Below are 15,801 nucleotides of genomic sequence, written 5' to 3'. Positions count from 1 at the left end.
TTCTGGTTAGGAAAGGTTAGGTGCTGTAAATAATAAACTCTCCTGTTTCTACAGGACCCTTATCCCCTTCTGTCTTCCTAGACAGAAAAGGAATCTCTCACAACCCTGCAGGGGTTTCTTTTTGCCTCCGGGAGGAGTCAAAGGCTAGCAGGGGGATTTATGGTATGAGCCAGATACCTGTGCCAAATCAGGGGCTGCAAGGCAAAAAAGCAAGCTGTGGTTCAAGCTGTGGTTCAAGCCGTGGGGGGGGGGGGGGGGGAGGGGTGCGGGAAGGGGCACCGGGCAGGCTTGCAGGGAGGGCGGAGGTGGAAAAACAGAGCAGCGCAGAACAAAGGGGAGCCACAGGGGCTAAGACCCTCACTGGAGATTCCCACGCAAACTGCAGGGTGAGCCAGCGCTGGCTTCCTGCCCCAGCTGAAGGCCAGGAGGGCCCTCATTTCCGGACAGAGAGAGGGGAGGGGGAGGGGAGGGGGGAGAGCGGGGGGTGGGGGGCGGTGCCGATGCCTGCACCTGGGGCAGGAGCCTCTCACACTTCAGACTTTAACTTCACGCAAGCATGCTCTCAACCAAGACCTGGGGAATCCTGTCAAAGCAGCCCTCTTGAGATCCATGCCAGCCTCCATGCACTACCTCTGAGAACTCTAGAAGCTAAAAAATGCCTCTGATGCAGAGATAAGAAGGGAGGAGAAAGCTGCAGGTCAGGAGCAGGAGGGACAAGGCCGCGTGGCACGTAACTAACAAAGGAGACAAAAAACGTCCACTACAGAAGTGGGACCATTTCAGCTCAGAATGCATTTTAGGAAGGGAGGTAGTGAGGATAGTTCTCCAAACCGTGAGCTCATTCATTCCGTCAACACGTATTTCTAGCCTAAAGGTGCCCGGCACCGTTGTGGGCCCTGCAGACGCAGCCGTGAACACTACCGACAGGACTCCTGCCTAGCTATGGCTTACAGCCTGGGCGGGGGTGGGGGAACAAAACAACAGTAACAAGGACACAAGGTCTACCCCTAATAAAATCATGACATGTCCTGATGTGTGCTGGAAGGAAAGCAGCAAGCTGGCTGAGAACACAGGGGGTGGCGGGGTTAGAGATCGGGAGGGGGCCTCCTTGCTCCTGAGGGCCAAGCACCTGTGTCTTGCTCCGGTCTGTGCCCCTCCCGGTGTTGGTGCATTTGAATGAAGTGGTTTAGCTTCAGGTCAGCAAAGCTCCACGTGGTTAGACTTTTTCCACTTTTCACTCTATGGCCTTGTGTGAGGCTGATGCAGGCTGAGACATGGGGGCGGAGGCGGGTACCAGCACCATGGAGACCAGAGTAGGTGCTGAGCAGGCGCTCCAGGGGACTCGCCTGGTCCCCACTAATGACCCTGCAGGGACAGGAGAGCGATGCTCCAATGTCATCTCTGCACTAGGAACATTCACTAAACTAGAGCCAGCAGCAACCCCCCCCCCCCGACCCACACCGAGGGGCTCTGCTCCAGAGCGCTCTAGATCATCCTAATGGGACCACACAGGAGACAGAAGCCCAGCTTTCTCTGTAGGGAGCTAATAATGCTTCCCCCAAAATAGGAACATGGTCCCTAGGCTTTATCACCCCAAGGAGGATGGGTTTCTAATATCTACTCCTCACACTAAGCAAAGAAGCACAGGAGATTTGCTTTTCATCTTTTTCTTACTCCCTCTTTTTTTCCTGAGTATGCCATTACATAATCCTATAGATCATCTCCATTCAGTAGCTAGGAGTTTAAATCTTGTTTCGTGTCGTTATTAGCAATTCTTTTCATGATGATAATAATAAATAAAAACCCCAATTGAAACCTGGGCATCAGGCACCCAGTTGCCACAAGCAAATGAACTGTTCGCTCAGAGGTAATCACTGTGGTTTCATGGTGCAGAGGGAAATAAAGGAATCCTTCTCTGAGGATAACCAGACCCAACACAAATGTTTTGGTTGTGTGACCCGGTGGATTATCTTTTAAAAGTTTAAACTGGCTCATTTCAGAATATGCAAAGGGTAAGTCTTTAAAGGGTGTCTTCCTGGTTAAATCTAATACCTCTAGCCCGGAACTTTCATTTGAGTAAATCTCACTTCTTGAGATACTCACTCCTGAGTGTCAAATACATGATTTAATATGCTTGCTAAATCATGGAGTGCTGAACAAAGGGAAAGGATCTATTTTATTTTCTCTTGCCACCGTTATTTGGGTTAAAGATTGCCTTGTACTTCCTGACATATGTTAAGAAAGAATTGTGTTAGAGTTGTGTCGTGTCATGAATCAACTTGATAATCTTTTCTGCCAAAACTTGCATCTCTACTTTTGGTGTCCCTCTCTTTGAAGTTGTCCTCTCTTTGCTAAGAAGAAATAGATGCTTTCATAAGCCTGTGGGCTAATTATGTCAAAGGGGAAGGTGGGGGAGCAGGGTCCAAATATAGGTTGAGGGGCTGCATGAGGTTGAACTCAACCTGACCACTGCAGAGTAGCACTTCCTTCTTTCGCATTATGTTCTTGCCTGCACTCAATGAAAGACAGCAGTCCTGAGCCTTCAGATAAACTTGTACTCTACATGAACTTGTCCAGGTTTCTTGTGCTCACATTTAGCTGAGCTGAAACTGTTTCCCAGGATCCAGAAACACTTCTGACACCAATCATCTAGTCCCTTGTATCTGTAAGTAAATCTGTCCAATGAAAATTGAATTAATTGCTCACTCTCCTTCCTCCCCCAATGCTTAATCGGTCTAATAAGATTCAGTTAAGACCACCCAAGCCTCCCCCAACTAACGCAGCAGCACGGCTGAGCCAGATTTAAACCAATGACCAATGGAGTCAAAAACATCGATGGGTAATCAGGCAAGAAGAAAAGCATGGAGAGCCCAAATACAACACCAATTTTGCAATACAAAAGGATCATGAAATGATTCAAGATGTTTAAAGACAATATTCTGAGAAAGCAGTTGTGCCGGGTTTTAGGAGATCTGAAAACATCCTGTTTCCAGTCCCAACAGTGAGGCTTACAGGAGTATGGAGGCATGAGCAAGAATACCGTGGAAATAGGAGTTTTAGCCCAACCTGATATAGTCCTTCTGCATCCTGACTCCTAAGCTACGTTTATCTCCTGTTTGAGGAATCATTCCAAAAAGCCCACCACACCATCAACACAAGGCACCTGGGGTTCATTACCAAAGGAGTCTCGACGGTATTGGAGAAAGGAGTTGCACACAACCAGAAGAGTTTCTAACACAGATGCTCAACATCAAAACAAGAACAAAAGCCAGGTCAGGGGTACAGGCAGTCAAGTCCAGGGCACCAGGAGCCCCACCGCCCAGCCCCAGGGGAATGACTCCCAAATCCACACGTTTCCTGAAACCTCATTCGAACTCTGGGTCCTTCTCTCCAACTACCTTCTGCATCCAAAACTAAACTCACCATCTTCACTGCCCACCCACATCCACAAAGAAAACATCTCTTTCCTTCCAAATATGAAGTGTATTACAATCAATTAACTGAGCATATGCCACAACATCATTCTTTTAATCATGGATATTTGAAACCCAAACTGGCTGGATTACACACGGTTTCATCCTCTCCTACTGTCATTTCTTCTATTAAAACCCTCCATGGCCAAGCTGGACCCTCCATTCACACTACTGCCCCGTTACAAGTTGAATCATGTCCCAAAAAAGACAGCTTGAAGTCCTAACCCCCAGTACCTCAGATTGTGACTTTCTTTGGAAATAGGATTGCAAATGCAATTAGTTCAGATGAGGTCATACTGGAGTAAAAATGGGCCCTTGATGTAATACAGCTTGCGTCCTTAGACTGTGAGGACAGAGGCAGAGATTGTGGAGTGACACAGCGCCAAGCCACAGAGGGCCAAGGACAGATGGCCGCCACCTGAAGCCCAGTAGAGGCAAGGAGGGTTCTACCGAGAGTCTCAGAGAGCTCGTGGCCCCACAGATACCTTGATTTCTGACCTCTATCTCCAGACCCCTGAGACAATAAATGTCCATTAAGGGATCTAGTGTGTGGTACTCCCTTAGCCCTGGGAAATGAACACAACCCTCCTTCCCTTCTAAAAACCTTCCATGGCTTCCTGTTCCCTCATTATTTCCAGTTCTGTTCTTTGGCCAGGCTCCTGAGGCCTGCACCCGCCCAGCCCATCCTCCCACCATTTCTTCCTGACTTCTCTGAACTACAACCTATGCCGACCACTCCCATCTTCAAAGTCTTGCTACCCCTGTTTCCACTAAAATATCCTTTCCCTCCACCAAGTGTGTTTATTTCTGCCTTCCCTATCAGTCCATAGCCCCTTGAGAAATGGGCGAGGACTTATTTTCTTTTGAATCTCCCCTGAGGACACAAATACTCTAGAAGTAACTGATCTAGTCACCTTGGCACATGCTTTATCCTTGACCTGGGATGTTGGGCAGGCCACAAGCTATAAGCCAGGGACCACTGTTTTGCTTTTTGTGTCCCCAGTGCCTAGCCCAGTGTCTGACATTTCATAGACTTCCAAGAATTGTTTCTACTTAATCCATTTTAAAGATCAAGCCTCAGGTAGATCTATTTCGGGTCCATCCCAGGTAGAACAGCATCTGCCTTCTTTTAAAGGACTCACTAATGAAATGCCTTGAAGTTCTTCAGACAAAGTGGCTGGAGAGGGAAGGAAATGCCATTCTCTCTCTCTGGTAACCTCACTAATAGGTCATTAAAAGGACCCCAGCCTGGAGCCTCAGGAAACCTTATTAGTCCCCATGACCCATCAGGGAGGGTAGCCTTCCTCCCAATTATCAGGCTTACTATTTATTAATACATGACAGGGCTTCTTCTTCCAGCCCATTGTTACCTATGTTTCCAGAGCCCTTTGAAAGCATAAATAAATGATCGCTGGCTGGTCTCCTTTCCCCAGGACGTTGTCAATGCTGAGAATCCTGACAGTTTTCCAAGACATGATTTGCCACTACAAATGCCTAGTGCTCCTGTCTTCTCCTATTTACAGAGATACTTGATAATCCAAGGTGCCAACTCCTTCCAACAGAGACAGACTAATGCTGTCATAAGTCCGCAGGTCACAGAGCTGTGCTCCGGGCTTTTCAAAGAACCCAAGGCCTGGCAGTGGAGAAGCCATCTGCTCAGCAGGTCAGCCATTCAGATCCCCAAAACACCAGACCCAGAGAGCCTGCAGGGGCCACCGGGTGACTCTGGCCAGGGCAGAGCTGCAGGGGCCACTGGGTGACTCTGGCCAGGGCAGAGCCCAGAGGAAGGTTACTGTTGTTCTGACGTCGCCTATCATTGCCCCTTTCTACCCCCCACCTCACCTCTTTTACCCACATTTCCCAAAACATTTGAATTAACCTCTCTGATAGTTATTCCCGTGGCCTGGACATTGTCCCTCAAAATACAAAGCCCCTGGCCATCCGCTGGATGTTTAAAAGGTCTGGATGGGGAGAAGAGTCGTAGTGGGGGGTGGAAGGGGTAGGGTCCAAACTCGGAAGGTAGTTAGAAGCCAAAGAAAGAAGGGGGTGTTCAGTTTCCAGTTCCACATGGAAGGAGCTTGGGAGTCCCCACTCTGTCCCGGCAACAAGGAAAAAGCTGAACAGACTAAAAAGCCTGGAGAGAAAGACAGGCGTACACAGAGAGTCATGACTTACCAGAGCAGGAACCTCCGTGGGAACCCATGTGGGGCAGGAAACCCTGAACTGTAATGGACAAACTGCTGGGGGTTCAGTGTGGACAAATCTGAGAGTTAAAGACTCCAGGCAGAATCCAGTCATGGGAAACCCCCCCCCCCCAAATACTGTGAGATTTACCTCTAGGAGCTCGACCAGATTCCCACAGTAAGTATCTGAGGAAAATCTCCCTCGAGCTTCCAACAAGGGTAGGGGGGAGGAACCATTTTTAAATACACCGGAGTATGCTGTTCTCGACAAGGCCTGCCCTCAACTGAAACCAGTTAACCAGAGGCTAACCTGGTGGGGAATTTCAGAGCCTAATTGACCTGGGGTAGGGAAATACCCAACTCCAGCTGGCTCTAGCCATCTCGTCCCACCTAAGGGAAGAGAAAAAACTAAGAAACACCTGTGAAGCTCACAGTGGCAAGGCAGACTCACTAAAAGGCTGAAACTATACAACACACCCCTTTCCCCACACCTCACCAACACATTACCAAAGACCTATTTAGAGCAGTCCCTCTTACCTGATACATTATGTCCAGCTATCAAGAGAAAATTACGCACATCAAAAGGCAGAAACACAATTTAAAGAGAGCCAACATCAGAACGAGAACCAGATAGGGATGTTGGAATTATCAGATTGAGAATTTAAACAACTATGACTAATATGCTAAGGGCTCTAGGGGCGCCTGGATGGCTCAGTCGGTTAAGCATCCAACTCTTAATTTCAGCTCAGGTCATGATCTCAGGGCTGTAGGATCGAGCCCCAAGTCATGCTCAGCGGGGAGTCTGCCTCTCTCTCTCTCTCTCTCTCTCTCTCTCTCTCTACCTCTGCACCCTGCCCCACTTGCACACAGGCATGTGCTCTCTAATAAATAAATAAATCTTTTTAAAAATATATGCTAAGGGTTCTAATGGATAAAGTAGACAGCATGCAGGAATCAATGGGCAATGTAAATAGATGAATATCCTAAGAACGGAAAAAAAATGCTAGATTAAAAAACACTGTAACAGAAATGAAGAACGGCTTTGATGGGTTCATTAGCAGATTGGATGTGGCTGAGGAAAGAATCTCTGATCTAGAGGATATATCAGTATAATCCTCAAAGACCATAAAGAGGAGAACAAAGACTGGGGGCGAGGGGAAGCAGAATATCCAAGTCTACGGAACAACTGCAAAAGGTATAATATATGCATAATATGGATATCAGAAGAAGAAAAAGTCATTGAAACAATGACTATTTTCCCAAATTAATATTAGATACCAAACTGCAGATCCAGGAAGCTCAGAGATCACATGGGATAAATGCCACCAAAAAAGTACAGCTGGGCATATCATTTTTAAATTACAGGAAATGAACCATAAAGAAAAATTTTGGAAAAAGGCCAGAGAAAAAGAAACACCTTACCTACAGAGGAACAAAGATAAGAATAACATCTGATTTCTTCTCAGAAACCATGCAAGCAAGAAGAGAGTGAAGTGAGATATTTTAAAATATTGAGAGGAAAAAAAAAAACCCCACCAAACTAGAATTCTGTACTCTAAGAAATTATCCTTCAAAACTGAAGGAGAAATAAAGACTCTCTCAAACAAACAAAAATTGAGGGAATTTGTTGGGGTGCCTGGGTGGATTAAGCATCTGCCCTTGGTTCAGGTCATAATCTCTGGGTCTTGGGATCAAGGCCCGCGTCAGGTATCCTGCTCAGCAGGGAGTCTGCTTCTCTCTCCCTCTCCATCTGCCCCTCCTCACTGCTCGTTCTCTCTCTCTCTCTCAAATAAATAAATAAAATCTTTAAAAAAAAATTGAGGGAATTTGTTGCCAGTAGATCTGCCTTGCAAGAAATGTTGAAAGAAATTCTTTAGGAAGAAGGAAAATAATGTAGGTCAGAAACTTGGATCTATATAAGGAAAAGAGCATTAAAGAAGGAATAAGTGAAGGCAAAATAATAACTTTCACCTTTTTATTCTTAATTGATCCAACAGATAAGTTTGTTCATTATAATAATAGCAACAATATATTCAATTAGGTATACTTATGTATGTAAGTTATGTATATCTTATATACGTATGTCTTTTTATACTTAAGTATATATCTTGTATTTGTGTATGCTTACGTATGATAGCAATGATAGGAGGAAACAATAGGGTTATTTTGTTATTATAAGGTGCTCATACTACCCATGAATTGGCATAGTGCTATTTGAAAGTGGATTTGGATTAGTTGTAAATGTATATTATAAACTCTAGGGCAACCACTAAAAAGTTCAAAAAGAAAAAGTATAACTGATATGCTAAGAAAGGAGAGAAAGTGGGGTCATATAAAATGCTCATTTAAAACTACACAGAGCAGAAAAGAGTGGAAAACAAAAACAGTAACAAAGAACAGAAAACAGTAATGAATATGTTAGATATTAACCCAGATATATCAGTGATCACTTTGAATGTCAGTAGTCCAAATGCATTGATTAAAGGGCAGAGATTGTCCGAGTAGATCAAAAAACAAGATCCAACTATACGTTGTCTTCATGAAATCCACTTTAACTATAAAGACCCACATAGGTTAAAAATAAAGGGGTGGAGAAAACTATACCATGCTAACACTAAGAAGAAAAGAAGTGTAGATTATCAGAAAAGCTTATGATTGATCAAATGCACTTTTGAGAGAAGAAAGGAGACAAGATCAATTAAAGATCAGAATTATATGAGTAGGGCAAATAAGAGAATTTTGCAAGGGAACACATTTAGAAAGTGGGTATCTAGGCTTATGGTGGCTTGAGATGAGTTATTGAACTTATTCCGTAGGCATTTTTGCCAGTTCTCAGCAACTTTGTGACCCCCAAATACTCAAAATACTGTGTACATTCCTAAAACAGAGTGAAGGAGTCCCACTCCCTCTCTAGGAAATGTAAAAATGTGAAATGCAGGCTAGATCTGGCCTGGGGGATGTGTCAGAGTGAGCTGTAACAGCTGTAGGTGAACACCCACCTTCTCTTCAATTTCCCTCCCTGTCAGTGGTGTCATGGCTGTCCTCAGCCCTGGGCTAGTCCCGGGTCTCCTTCACAAGGAGCCTGCTTTGATGAAGGTTCGTGTTACATCATCAAATCATCTACAGTCCAGAAATGTTTGCATTTTCACTGCGCACTGAACAACCTTCCAGACCCAACTGTCTCTCTCTAAGGTAGCTGAGTGTAGCAGGATGACTTCTTTTCAATCATGCAGTTTTCTAGAAGTCTCGAAACTCCAGGCACTATGGCAAATGGGAGCAGAGAAAACTATGGAAGGAAAAATGTGCCTTTATTATTGGCACCCCAGTAGTAACAAGCACACCCACCACCCAGATCTTGGTTTCTAAATACCATTCTCCAACAAAAGGAACCAGGGCTCCTTGAAGAAGTAGTTGATTCCAGGTCTAGGCAAGAAAAGCACTAGGTGATCCTGGGGCATCTCGTGATGCCAGAAAGTAAGGAAGTACTCACAAAGGATGAGGGCTTCCTGAAGGAGCATAGAAGCCAACCAAAGAGTGCCCAATGACCAAAGCTGGAAGAAGTTGAGCAATAAAAAAAAAAAAATATTTAGTTGCAATCCATAGAATAAAGTAAACATGCATGAGTCTATTCTGACATTTAAAAATAATTGAACAAATAAGTACACTTAGCAATAAAGGCATAGCCCGTCCTTACAAAAAAAAAATTTAATAAGTGTAAAAGGAAAGAAGAAAATATAAAATCGCCATTAGAACTCCACAATAACAATTCCTGTGGGAAAAACAATCCACCAATGGCTGCTAAAATTAGTGGTCGAGAGTTTGAGGAAAAGCGGAGTATTTATATATAATCTAAAAGTACCTTTCCCAAGATACACATTAATTGTAAAAGGAAACACAGTAACTTTACATTTAATCCCTTCAGACATACCTTAACTGAATGACAGAGGGAAAAGCACCAGTAATAAGAACTACCGATACCCGGTACCCCTGGTATCAGATCAGGACCCCACACCCAGGACCTCATTTAAACTTAACTACCTCTTTAAAGGCCCTATCTCCAAGTACACTGGGGTTTAGGGTTTCAGCCTATGAATTTGGAAGGGAAAACAATTCAGTTCGTAGCACCTGAGAACCTTGAGAACCACAATCTAATCATGAAAATACATTAGACAAACCCAAATCATCCATGAAACCACTTGTAAGTGCTCTTCAAAAGTGTCCAGGTCATGAAAGACAAAGACGAATGGTCATAGGTTGAAGGATATTAAGAGACATGACAATTAAATGCAACATGGGATCTGGGATTGAATCCTGTGACAGAAAAGGACATGAATGGGGAAATGGATTAAATCTGAATAAAGTCTCCAGTTTAGTTGCTATTATTGTATCAACGTTAATTTCTTGGTTTTGATCATTGTGCAATGGTGATACGAAATGCTAACATTACGGCAGCTGGGTGAAGGGTACACTGAAATGCTCTGTGCTGTTTTTACAACTTTACTCTAAAATTATTTCAAAATAAAAAGAGGTTTTTTTAAATGTCCCTTCAAATCACACCCCGCACAATGTGGGGGGAGTATAGACCCTCAAGCGTCTTCTCTTTTTTGTGGGGGGAAGGGTTGGGGAGACAACACAAATAACTGCACAATTTCCCCACCACCCTCCCGGAAGTGACAGAGAGCAGGAGACAGGAAGACTCAAAGTGAAAGACAGATTTTTTAAAAGCCGGTTTCATGGAGGTCAGTGTGGAGCATGGAATCTGCAATAAGAGAGATGGGGGCTGGCCTACTTCCAGGTGTCCAGCTCAGAGACCGATCATGAGCCTTTATTTTAAGACCGTCAGCTGTGTGTGTCCACAAAAGAGAAAGAGAGGACTCTGTTTCCACACAAACAGCCCCGTGGACGTCGACCACTGGCTGCTCACCCTCCCAGCTAGTTGATTCTGTGGCTCTGAGAGCCCCGAGGCTGATTATTGTAGGGATTAGCACCTGACAGCCTGCACAACCCAGATAATTCCTTTTATTTAGGACAATCCACAATAAAGTGGATGGCCAACCCCTCACCCACCTCCCACTCTCCCGGCCATCTTTCAGCTTTGTGGTTCTAAGCATTTTTGTTCTCATTCATTTTGCAAAGGCTTTTTTTCTTTTTTTTCTGAGTACCTACCTTGTTTAAGACATCAGTAAGCCCAAAAGATAGAAAATAACTCTTAGATAAGAATGGACTGCTAACACATAGTAGGCTCACCAGAAAGAGTTTGCTGAATTGACTTCGATGCCTCCTGTGGATTACATCCAGAAAGCTTTTCTGTACTTAGATTGTGGTCTTTCTGGCCATAAGCTCTCCTAAGCACAGTGGCCAGAATAGAATATAAATTGCTGGGCCAAGGTGTAGCTACAAAGGTTTCTAAAGATGTACTCTTTAACATAGTTGACTCCTCTCTTCAAGATGCACTGTGAACGCTGGATAAAAGATAAAAATAGAAATAATAAAAATAATAATAGTGGTCAGCTATCATCGGGTGTTTACCATGTGCCATGTGTGTAAACCTCCCAACAACAACCCTAGTATGTAGGGGTTAGTACAAGTTTGCAGATGGCTAGTAAAGAGGCAAAGCCTAGACACAAGCCAAGCACCTGGACTGGAGTCCATGCTCTAAACCAGCGGACTCCACTTCCCTTCCCGTTCCTTAATTCTGCTCTAGCCTTACTGCAGGACTTCAGGCAAGTCTTTACAATTCCCTGGGCCCCTGCCTACCTGCCGATAATATGGGGATAATAATCCCATCTTGCCTACTTCAAAGGGTCAATTACACAAGGGTCAACACAACAAAAGTTGAATATCTAGTAGATCACAATAGACAACAGGGATCAGGGTACACTTAATGTGATGAGCCCCGAGAACTGTATATAACTGTTCAATCATTATACTGTACACCTGAAAATAATATATACTGTATGTTAATTATACTTAAGTTAAAAAAAAAGTTCTCTAAAATGTCTAGGACTCTGGGGCACCTGGGTGGCTTAGCCAGTTAAGCGTCCGACTCTTGATTTTGGCTCAGGTCATGATCTCAGGGTCGTGAGCTCCAGCCCCAGATCTGACTCTGAGCTCAGCGGGGAGCCTGCTTCTCCCTCTGTCTGCTGTTTCCCCTCTCTCTCTCTCTGACAAATAAATAAAATCTTAAAAAAAAAAAAATACTTGAAATTTGTTTTAAATTAATGTGCTCATAAATAAGCCATGGGTTAAAGAAATTAAGTCTCATTAAAACAACAGATTTAAAAAAAAGGCTAAAAATCCACCAAATCTAATTCCTAAGCTGCAGTGAAGAAAACTGGGAGGCAGCCTATTTTTCCCCTTCAGGATTCCGAAAAGATTCGGCCATTTTCGGAACCAGGAAGCTCTGGAAGCAAGGATGGTGAAAGGTCTAAAATAGGAAGACTGGCTGAAAATGAGTGTAGGAAGCACTTAGACCTCAGGGTGCCTTCCCTCGGCACAGCCCAATGACAGCCCCTCTGTGCATTTGCTGGAGAGTAAGGCAGGGGTCTCTGGTCCAGCGCACACCAGGCACGGCTGAATCGTGTTGTTTTGTTTTGTTTTAAGTAGGCTCCACACCTAGCACAGAGCCCAACACAAGACTCAAATCCACGACCCTGAGGTCAAGACCTGAGCCAAAATCAAGGCTCGTAGGCCCAACCCACTGAGCACCCAGGTGCCCCATGGCTGAAGTTTTTAGCCATCCTAATAAAAAGAGCAGACTCAGTGGGAACTTATCCTGAATATCGACACTCTCTCCTCCCAACCTTCTTCCCTGACTTACTGTCACACTGGCAGCCAGGTTTGTATGCTTCACGTAAGACCTTCAGAGAGACTTCACTGCGGGATCTCAGGATTCTGAAATCCAGGGTCCCCCAGGATCTGGCCCAGCCAGACTCCTTACAGGGATGCTCACAGTCCATAAGCCCTACCAATGGGCTCAGGGCTGCCAATCACTTTTTTCCCTATTGTGGTAAAACACATATCTCATAAAACATGCCATCGCGACCATTTTTAATTTCACAGTTCAGTGGCATTAAGTACATTCACCATGTTGTGCAAGCACCACCACCATCTAGTTCCACAAACTTTCATCACCCCAGACAGAAACTCTGTACCCATTAAGCAATAACTCCCACTCCATCTCCGTCCAGCCCCTGGTAACCTCCATTCAACTTTCTGTCTCCATGAATTGGCCCTACTCTAGATATTTCAGGTAAGTGGAATCAGGCAATATTAGTTCGTTTGTGTTTGGCTCACGTCACTAAGTATAATACTTTCAAGATTCAATCACGTGGTAGCATGTTATCAGAATTTCACTCCTTTTATAGCTGGATAATATTCCCTTGTATGTATAGACGTCATTTTGTTTATCCACGCCTCTGCTGACAGACATGAGGTCGTTTCCACCTTTTGGGCCACTATGAATAATGCTGCTGTGAAAACTGACAGCGCAAGCATCTGAGTCCCTCTCCTCAATTCTTTCGGGTATTCTCTATTCTCATCACTTTTTAATTCCTTGTCATCATAAAGTGACAAGCCAGGGATCCCCCAACTATTAGAGGACAAGCATTTAGGATGAAAGAACACGAACAGGAAAAAAAAAATTTGTTTTTCAACTTAGAAGAAACAAAGACTATACAGAGAGAAGAAAACAATGCAAAACAAAACAAAAAAATAATGTGTATCCTAAGAAAGATAAAAAGCAGATACCGTATCTAGAAAATAAGAAGAGTATGCTTTAAAAATAAAACTTTCAGAGAACTAGAAAAGTTCTTTGTAAATAAATGTCTGAGATCTAGAAATAAAAAGCTCAATAAATACATGTGTTAAGAGTTGAGGAAAAAAAAAAGAGCTGAGGACATCAGAAATCACTCGGGAAACAGAAATGAAGACAAAGAGGAGGAATAGAGGCACCTGAAGAGGACAGCTAGCGCCTGAACTAATAAAAGCTCTATAGATGAGAGAGAAAACAGAAAATAATAAAACTGTAAAGCAAAAATAATGATAAAATAATAATAACGTAACAAACAGTTGAAATTAGAGCTACCATTCGATCCAGCAATTGCACTACTGGGTATTTACCCCAAAGATACAAATGTAGGGACCCGAAGGGGTACGTGTACCCCAATGTTTATAGCAGCAATGTCCACAATAGCCAAACTGTGGAAAGAGCCAAGATGCCCATCGACAGATGAATGGATAAAGAAGAAGTGGTATATATACACAATGGAATATTATGCAGCCATCAAAAGGAATGAGATCTTGCCATTTGCAACGACGTGGATGGAACTGGAGGGTGTTATGCTGAGTGAAATAAGTCAATCAGAGAAAGACATGTATCACATGACCTCACTGATATGAGGAATTCTTAATCTCAGGAAACAAACTGAGTGTTACTGGAGTGGTTGGGGGTGGGAGGGATGGGGTGGCTGGGTGATAGACATTGGGGAGGGTATGTGCTATGGTGAGCGCTGTGAATTGTGCAAGACTGTTGAATCACAGATCTGTACTTCTGAAACAAATAACGCAACATATTTTAAGAAAAAAGAAAAAGAAGAAGATAACAGGAGAGGAAGAAAAGGGGAGTATGTCAGAGGGGGAGACGAACCATGAGAGATGATGGACTCTGAAAAACAAACTGAGGGTTCTAGAGGGGAGGGGGGGAGGGGGATGGGTTATCCTGGTGATGGGTATTGAGGAGGGCACGTTCTGCATGGAGCACTGGGTGTTATGAACAAACAATGAATCATGGAACACTGCACCAAAAACTAATGATGTAATATATGGTGATTAACATAACAATAAAAAATTAAAAAAAAAATAATAACGTAAGAGAAAATAACAAAATTATTATTATACTCAGGAAGCTTTCCCCAAGTCCTTGCACACTATTGGTGGGATGGAAAACTGGTTCAGCCACTATGGAGAAAAGCATCGACTCTCCTCTAAAAATCAAAACTAGAACTACCATACTGTCCAGTAATCCCACTGCTGGGTCTATCTCCAAAGGAGATGAAAACAGGGGACGAGAGACACATGGGCTCCCATGCCCACCACAGCGCTATTCACAACAGCCAAGATATGGAAACCACCTATGTGTCTGTCAACGGACGATTGGCTAAAGAAGAGGTGGTACATATACACAATGGAACACTACTCAGCCTTGAGAGAAGGAAATGCTGCCATGTGGGACAACATGGATGAGCCTTGAGGACATTATGCTAAGTGAGGTAAGTTAGAGAAAGACAAATACTGCATGGTATCACTTATATGTGGAATCTTTAAAAAACAAAAAAACCAAACAAACCAATTGTAAAAGGCGTGAGTAAAATGGTGGTTCCCAGGGACTGAAGGGTGGGAGAATGGGAGGGATGTTCAAGGGTACAAACCAGCAACTAATAAGTAATTAAGTCCTAGAGACCTAGTACACAGTACAGTGATTACAGACAACACAGCTGTATTATAATCATTAAATTTCCTAAGAGATTAGATCTTAATTGTTCCCAGTGGAAGAAGTGATCATTATGTGACATCACAGAGATGTTCACTAACATTACAATGGCAATCATACTACAATATAAATGTATCATATCAATCTGTTGTACACCTTAAACTTACACAATGTAGTATGTCAAATATATCTCAATAAAAAAAAAAAAAGAAGGAAATATCCCAGAGCTAATACACATAAGAAAAGGCCCGCCCTGTGTCCAGCACACAGGATGAAAACTGGCCCATGCCAACATACATCATCATGGAACTTTAGAGCTCTGAGGACTAACAGAAGACCCTAGAAGCTTCCAGAGAGAGAAAAACAAAATCGTGTATAAAGGGTGAAAAGTCAAGGTGACTTCTGACTTCTTCCCAGCGCTTGGGAAGCTAGAAGACAGTGGAGTAATGTCTTCAAAATGCTTAGGGAACAAAGATTTCTGACCTAGAAATCTCTACTATTAAGTGCACTTGTAGTCCACGCACCCAGACATGAGATTTCACTGTGGCAGCATTTTCCCCAAACTTCAAAAAATTCACGTACTATCTTCATGACTTTTGCCTTAACCACAACGACTTTTTTTTTTTTAATATTCTTGCTCTCTTTTTTTTTTTTT

General features: G+C 43.5%; 1 long non-coding RNA gene across 3 annotated transcripts in view; it reads right to left on the bottom strand.

The window, feature by feature from the left end:
* Positions 1 to 15,801, bottom strand: part of LOC112811028 (uncharacterized) — a 75,977-nt gene that overhangs the window by 29,267 nt on the left and 30,909 nt on the right. Inside the window, exons 3-4 of one of the 3 annotated variants that reach the window (XR_012380355.1) lie at positions 12,477 to 12,657; positions 10,904 to 11,118 (exon numbers count right to left, since the gene is read on the bottom strand). The exons of 1 other annotated variant lie outside the window; for it this stretch is intronic. This is a non-coding gene — a long non-coding RNA (uncharacterized lncRNA). The remainder of the gene's footprint in view (positions 1 to 10,903; positions 11,119 to 12,476; positions 12,658 to 15,801) is intronic. One more of the 3 variants, XR_012380357.1, reaches the window with a different exon arrangement.

Source organism: Callorhinus ursinus, unplaced genomic scaffold, assembly GCF_003265705.2.
Source record: "Callorhinus ursinus isolate GAN/ISIS: 27379988/994484 unplaced genomic scaffold, GSC_fseal_2.0 scaffold12, whole genome shotgun sequence".
NCBI lineage: Eukaryota > Metazoa > Chordata > Mammalia > Carnivora > Otariidae > Callorhinus > Callorhinus ursinus.
The sequence above is the reverse complement of the archived record's forward strand: the minus strand, read 5'-3'. Positions and strand labels throughout refer to the sequence as shown.